Consider the following 7,935-nt stretch of genomic DNA (forward strand, 5'->3'; position numbering starts at 1 on the left):
AAAAAAATTAAAAAGAATCAGAGTCATATATAGCAAGAAAGTTGGAATTATCAGACCTTAAATTTAAAACAACTAATATTAGTATGCTAGGCTTTAATGGAAAAAGTAAATAACATGAAAAAACAGATGGCTAATGTAAGCAGAGTATTGGAAATTCTAAGGACGAATCAAATAGAAATATAGGAATAAAAAGACATCATAACAGAAATGAAAAATGCCTTCGACAGGTTTATTAATAGACCTGTGGAAATAGAATCTCTGAGCTTGAGAAGATGACAATAGGAACTGACTAAACTGAAAAGCAAAACAACAACAACAACAACAAAAAACAACACAACCAATCAGAATATCCAAGAATTGTGGGACAACTAACTACAAAAGATGTGGCATACATGTAATGAGAATATCAAAAGGAAAAGAAATAAAGGAACAAAAGCAATATTTGAAGCAATAATGACTGAAAATTTCCCCCAAATTAATGTCAGACACCAAACCACAGAGAAGATCAAACAGGATACATGCCAAAAAAATTAGACCTGAACAGACACCTCATCAAAGATATACCAATGTCAAGTGTCATCATATTTCATATGTCATTAGGGAACTGCAATTTAAAACAATGTGATATCACTACACACCTAACAGAATTGCCAAAATCCAAAAAAAAGACAATGCCAAGTGCTGGTGAGGATGTGGAACAAACAGGAACTATACTGCTGGTGGGAATGCAAAATGGTGCAGCCACTTTGGAAAAAACAGTTTGGCAGTTCTTATAAAATTAAACGTACTCTTAGATATGATCCAACAATAATTTTCCTTGGTATTTACTTAAGTGAACTGAAAACTTAGGTCTCCACAAAAACCTACACATGGATTTCATAGTAGCTTTATTCATAATTGCCAAAACTTGGAAACAACCACAATAGTTTTTAGTAGGTGAATGGATAAACTAACTGTGGTATATCCAGAAAATGTACTATTACTCATGAAAAGACCTGGAGAAAGTATAAATTCATATTATTAAGTAAAAGAAACCAATAAAAAGGGCTACATACTGTATGATTCCAACTATATGACATTCTGGAGAAGGCAAAACTATGGGTACAGTATAAAAAAATCTATGGTTTCGAGGGGGTTGAGGGGGGAGGGAAGGATAAACAGTCAGAGCACAGAGGATTTTAGGGCAGTGAAACTATTCTATATGATATTACAATGGTGGATACATACATTTTGAGCATTTGTCCAAATACATAAAATGGAAAACTCCAAGAGTGAACTCTAATGCAAACTATGGACTTTGAGTGATAATGATGTATGCATTGATTGTAACAAATGTACCCCAGTGGTGCAGGATGTCAATAGTGGGGGAGCCTGTATGGGGGGCAAGGGGTGTTTGGGAACTCTGTACTTCCTGTTCAATTTTGTTGTGAACCCAAAACTGCTCTAAAATTTAAAGTTTATTAATTTTAAAAAAACTAAGACACATGGGGAAACCTAGGTTAAGTTTAATTATTTATGGTTATGGAACTTTTTCAAGGTCAAAAACCATAAGAGCTATTTCAAAAATATTTAATCAGATGATTTCTTTCACTCACCAAAAATTTGTTGATTACCTTTCATGGTCCAGGCTTATAACTATGGAATAAATGAGATTCCACTAATCTCTATTGTTTACATTCCAAATTAATGGAAAAATTTAGTTTATTCCTCTTATGATTCCTAACACAGCATAGGCCCAGAAAAGAGACATTATCAAAATGGATCAAAATTACAAATTTATATATTCTACATATATAAAACCCTAATATGCAAATAGACTGAACAGCCGAACAACCAGTTGCTATGATGTGTGCTGACCACCAGGGGGCACACATGGAACATGGCGGGCATCAGCCGCGCGGGATGGTGGAGCAGGTGAGCGGTGGCACCAGACCAAGGAGGGGCACCAGTTGCTGTCATCAGGGTGAGTCTCTGGTGGTTACTGAAAATTCTTTGCTCCCGCACGCTGCTTGCACCTGCTGCCACTGTCAGCCCTGCTCACATCCGCTGCTGGCGCCCGGTGCTGGTCCTGATCGCTCAGTGCCGTCAGGGGGTGCGAGAGGCAGCTGCTGGCCCCAACTGACCCTGATGGCTTCTCCACCTCCCCCTGCTCCTGAGGGGTGATCGGGGCCAGTAGCCACCGCTCGCACCCACTGCCAGTGCTGGCCCTGCTTGCACCCACTGCTGGCGCCAGCCCCAATGGCTCCACGCCATCAGTGGGCGCAAGTGGGGCCCAGCGCCGTCAGTGTGTGGGAGCAGCGGCAGCAGGAGTGGGGCTGCTGGCAGACAGGGGATCAGAGCTGCGGTAGGAGGGGCTGGGCGGGGGAGTGGAGGATGGGCCAACACCTGCCCCTGTGCCCACCGCAGCCTCCGGCCCAGAGTTCCTTTCAAGGTGCATGAATTCATGCACTGGGTCCCTAGTTAAATGTATAAGAATGTTGAAAGGCAATTTGACAAAGGTGGTGATTTTGTCAGCTGCCTATGGGAAGTGACTTTGGATAGAAAAAAGTAAAAGAAAGTAATGAAAATCAAATCTTCAAGATTATTAGTTATAAATGGTGGAACAAGAGTTTTCTAAAGGGATTTCAAAGACTCATCTTTTATACCACGAATGGAAAGAAGTTGTGGTTTACCAAGATTAAATATATAGAAGAAAGCCATATTTCGAGAGTAAAACATTCATCATTCCTAAAAGGAAGCTGTCTCTTAGGGAGGTGCTAGGTTTAATTCAATGCCTTTAACTAGAGGGTCTTCCTAAAACAATCAGGAACTGATATAGGATGATGTGATCAGATTGTCTGTCCAAAGCAGAGAATGCCCATGTAATAGGAAGGGTCTGGTGAGAAATATTTTCTGGTAGTGTTGAGACATGCTCTCAGTGCCCATATTTGTTTTCTGTGTATGGCCACAAAATTATCCTGATATGCCTGTTTTAAAACTAAATTTTTGTTTAAAAAATTACAAAAGACATATGGCATGACACATTCAATTGATGTTTGGTTTTAATTTCTGCTGTGATCACACAGATTTTCTGTCTTTGAAGATAAAGCTGTTATACAGAGACTTGGACTCACAGCACTCCAAATAATAGCTATCCTTGTCATCTCTCCCAGCAGCGGGGATACTTGTCATCAGACAGCATGTTCCTAACAATCACACCAAAAGAAGATGGTAAAAGTGAAAATGACGGTATATAGGAAACTATATGGAAAAAGGGACATTAACTAACTGCCAAACAGGGAAAGAAATATTCGATTTGCTTGCTGGTTCAGTACCAAGTATAGCATCTTGAGCTGGAGTTTTGCTGAATAGCAGAGGTTAGTTATTCTGTAAATCAAGTGAATGCTACAGATGGAGTTACTTATTTTTGCTTTGGTTTGCATGTTTGTCCTCTGGCAAGCCACACGGTTCAATACAAAATAGCAATATTTCATCTTCCTCCTTTTGTTTCTTCTTGTACAGCAGGCCAGTAATTATGCTCAAGTCCCACAACTCATGTGGAGAAACATGGAAAGGAAAAGGGCAAAGATATGGAGAATAGTTTGAGGCATATTCTCCAGTTTAAATGTGAAAATATATTTCCCTCTGAGAAAATGAGGAGCGGATGCTTCCCTCCTGGGGAAAGGGGCATGTTGATGAGCAGAGATGAAGACCTGCCTATAGGAAGGAGTAGATAATAATCTGTTTGGACTTGTCACCAAGCAAAAGAAAATGTGATCTCCTATAATGCTACTAGGGGACCCTACTTACAAATGTATTCCCCACTCTCTGAAATGAGGGCTTTTAAAAATTTTAATGAGGACACCAAGTAAACACTTTTATAAACTTAATATTAATTGGGCCCATTTCTGAAGTTGGAGTTCTTTGTACATTGCCAGAACATTGAAAAGTTCAATATTACTTTTTAATAATATGTTTGAGCAGGTGAATCCATCAGTTCTGATATTATAGAGCATAGTACAGTGAATTAATCCATATCCTGTCATCATTAATTTTGGGGTTATCCATTTTTACTATGTCTTATGTGGGAAGAATGTTCCACTTTATGGGGATTTCTCCTCAGTTCTGAAGGCTGTCAGTTCATCATGAAAATGTATAAGTATGAAGGCAGTTGCAAACTCCTTCTCTTAGAGGAGCCACTTAGAGTAAAAATCCCAGACATGTTTCTCTATAACAAAAAAATCTAAAAGGATTTTGTGCCATTAAAATATTCATGCATAAGTTTCTTCAATGGTAGAAAGAAAACAAAACAAAATAATGGAAGCAAATTCAGGGAGTGGACTTTTACAAAGCCAGAATATAAGAGATACTAAAAAATTGTTACTAAATTAGAGAAGGAAAAATGGGTCACATTCCCCTAAAGGTTCACAAAAAATTTGAGCTGGAATGATGCACAAAGAGAAAATGACAAAAAGAACAAAGGATGTGAAGAAAGGAGAGGGAGATGATATGAGCATAATCCATTGGGAGTGGCTGCAGGCCAGCTCAGATAACATCTCAAGTGAGTTTCCTGCCTCATGATGCTTTGCTTTCTTACCTCTGCAGGCCATTACTCCGATCAGGTTTCTATCAGCATGGATCTACCTGGGACCTCACTGTTTCTACTCTGATATCTCTAAAGTCCCATCTCCAACACAATATCGTCATCTATGAATTATTTCAATGCCCCTCATCACCCAAAGACACCACTCTCTTCCTTACTGTAACCTCTAATCTCTAGGAGTTGGCCAACTTCATCCAGTCCATTAATTACTTTCTGTCTAAACAGATTCCACTGCAAATTCCCTAGTCAGCAAATTTCTTCACCCTCCATGAAAACCTTTGGCACAGTTTACCATTATCTAACTTAACTCATGGTCACTTGACTCAAGTTTCTCTGTTTCTTATCCTGGGCTGCAGAAGACTCATAGGAAGTTGCAGAGCTGGGCATTCCTGGTCAATACAGACTCAAAGTGGTCCTTGCTCATGGGTCTTTCACTTCTTCCTTTTCTTTTACTTGACTGGGGATAGCCCCCAAAGTTCTGTATTCAGCCCTTTGCTCTTCTTTCTCATTTGTCTTTCACACTCACTCACATTCAGCCAACATCCATGTATTACCATTTTCTGCTCCTACTTTCTTCAACCCTGATTTCACAGAAGGCCAATGATTGCCAGCAAACCTCCAGAAGCTAGGAGAGAGGCATGGGGCAGATTCTCACAGCTCTCAAAAGAAACCAACTCTGCTGATACCTTGATCTCAGATTTCCCCCAGAACTAACTGAGAAAATAAATTCCTGTTGTTTCAACCACTCTATTTGTGATACTTTATTATAACAGTTTTAGTGAACTAATGCAACTACCAAGCTTCCAATTTCCCAGAATAGAAAACCTAGATTCATTCTTGGTTCTTTCTTTTTCTTCATCATCTATATCCAATCTGGCACCAAAGACTTTCATTTATTTCCCCCAAATGACTCCTAGCATCTTTAATTCATATTTTCTATTGTTTCCTTTTCTTCTACCATTTTTAAAACAAGTTTCTGTTGCCTTCACTCTTGTCCCAACCTTCATCACGTCATATCTCAATTCCTATAAAAGTCTCTGGCTGGTCTCTCTTAATCCAAAATTATCTTCTAAATTATATAATTCATGTTGCTTTTTATCATACTAGTGCCATTGTTGAGACATGCTTATAGTGCCATATTACCCACTATGCTAAATCTCAGCTTGACATTCATGGTCCCCCATAATCTGGACCCATCTTATCCACTCAATCTTTTATTCCTCTATATACATCATCCTTATTTCTCTCTGATCCATGCTCCTTTTCCTTTTCCCTCTCTGAATCCAGATGCTTTCTTACTTTTCTTCCTCTTATTGAAACCTATTCATTTTTTAAGGCCCTGATCAACTTTCACTGACTGTGAATACTGTGACCCATGCTAATAATCTCTTGCAATCAGGTTAGCACCAAGTGATATTTCTTATATTTTACGTGGATTTACATATATTATATCTCTATCAGTTTATAAGATATACTTGTTAATTAATTGATAAAACTCCTTAAGTGGGAATAATGGGAGGTTTGAGGACAGAAGGAAGGAGACTGGATACCAAGGGAAGAGAAAACTTGGCTAGAACAAAGGAGAATTAGTCTAAGTCAATGATTGCCAGATGTGCTCTCTGGACCACTAGCATCTAAATCAGTGGTTCTCAACCTTCCTAATGCCGCGACCCTTTAATACAGTTCCTCATGTTGTGGTGACCCCCAACCATAAAATTATTTTCGTTGCTACTTCATAACTGTAATTTTGCTACTGTTATGAATCGTAATGTAAATATCTGATATGCTATATGTGTTTTCCGATGGTCGCGACCCACAGGTTGAGAAACAAATCATTTAGGATGCCTGGTAAAATGCAGATTACCAAGCCCTATTAGAGACCTATTGAATCAGATTCTGAAGCCCAGAAATGGAAATTTTTAAAAGAAATCCAATGATTCTTATATGTACCAAATCTGAGAACCACTAGTGAACAAGGCAGAAGATAGATATTGAAAGGAAACAGTTGTTGTTATATTTACTGGGTCCATGTACTTTCCATCATGGCTAACAATAGAATGAAATAGTTTCATACTACGATGATTTGCTTTGATTTGACTTTTCCTCTTCAACCTTTTCAACCTTTGAACACAGAAGTCCTTTCTTTTATGGCAAGGGTATTTCCAGTAGTGTATCACAAATATGGCCTGGCGTGTATAGAGTACCTTGAAGAACAGAAATTCTGTGGCACTCCAAGGAAATGTAACTGAGACTGCCAGGCTAGCTTTGACTCTTAGTTTCTCTGGGAAGTAAAATTTAACCAGAAACAGGTTATAGACTCCTGGAATTCAACTTTGGTAGCATGGAGAGAGGGGGAAAAAATCAACTTGGAGATCTAGTTGCTTAAGCTTTTAATTGGAACCAAGTGATAACTACAATGTAACTGATTTAGATAAAAACTGAGGACCTGCTTACTAGCTCATAGTGAACAGGAATTCTGTAGTTGAATACTACAGAAGCAAGATAACAAAATTAGATACGATCTAGGGGGAGAAAAATGCGCAAAGTCCTGGAATTAAAATGAATTGAAACCTTCTGGGAGAAAAGCTATTTGGTAAGGCCCATTAAGTCTATTGTAGATAGCTTTATTTGACAAAACATCCTGGCATGTGGAACAGGAAAGAAAATAGCTATAAGATGATCTGTCAGGGAGTTTCTTGTCTCTAAATGAATAAGATTCTGTGCAGTAGCCAATACAGCTTTTAACTCAAAAGAGATACAGAATAAAATGCAATTATATAACCCTAGTAAGTGCATTCAGTCTGAATCTCCCATACACCACTCTCCTCCCCTAATGACTCCTCAAACTCAGCAATTTATCAAATGGATGCTCAAACTTATGGTTGTATACATTTAAGGGTAACACTGGATTAACATTATATACAATACTACAGGATTCTTAGGTGGAGACAATCCTAGAAATAAAAAATTAATCACCTCTAAAACATCCTAAGTACTTAAATAATTTGAATAGCTCCATTATCATTAAATAAATTATTTTATCTTGGTTATACGTTTATAGTATGTGTTTGCAGTAATTAGTATGTGTTAACTGTTCAGAAAATTCTAAGTATTCACTTAATACAAAGGATGTATTCAATGTATATGTAGGTGTATATGGTTAGGGATATAACATATGGCCTAAATAGAGGAAATTCAGATGTAACAGCTAACGAATGCCTTTTAAAAAGCCTGTCTTGGTGGTTTTCTCTCCTTAAGATTTTCTGCTCATGGAGTGAAGATTCTAGGATCACTCAAGTGGCTATAGAACTGCTGACTTCGATATGCAAGTGCTGGAACAAAGAAATTCTGAT

General features: G+C 38.2%; 1 protein-coding gene across 8 annotated transcripts in view; it reads right to left on the reverse strand.

The window, feature by feature from the left end:
• Positions 1-7,935, reverse strand: part of ENOX2 (ecto-NOX disulfide-thiol exchanger 2) — a 298,526-nt gene that overhangs the window by 15,915 nt on the left and 274,676 nt on the right. The window lies entirely within an intron of this gene.

The sequence above is a fragment of the Myotis brandtii genome, unplaced genomic scaffold (genome assembly GCF_000412655.1).
Source record: "Myotis brandtii unplaced genomic scaffold, ASM41265v1 scaffold39, whole genome shotgun sequence".
Lineage (NCBI taxonomy): Eukaryota > Metazoa > Chordata > Mammalia > Chiroptera > Vespertilionidae > Myotis > Myotis brandtii.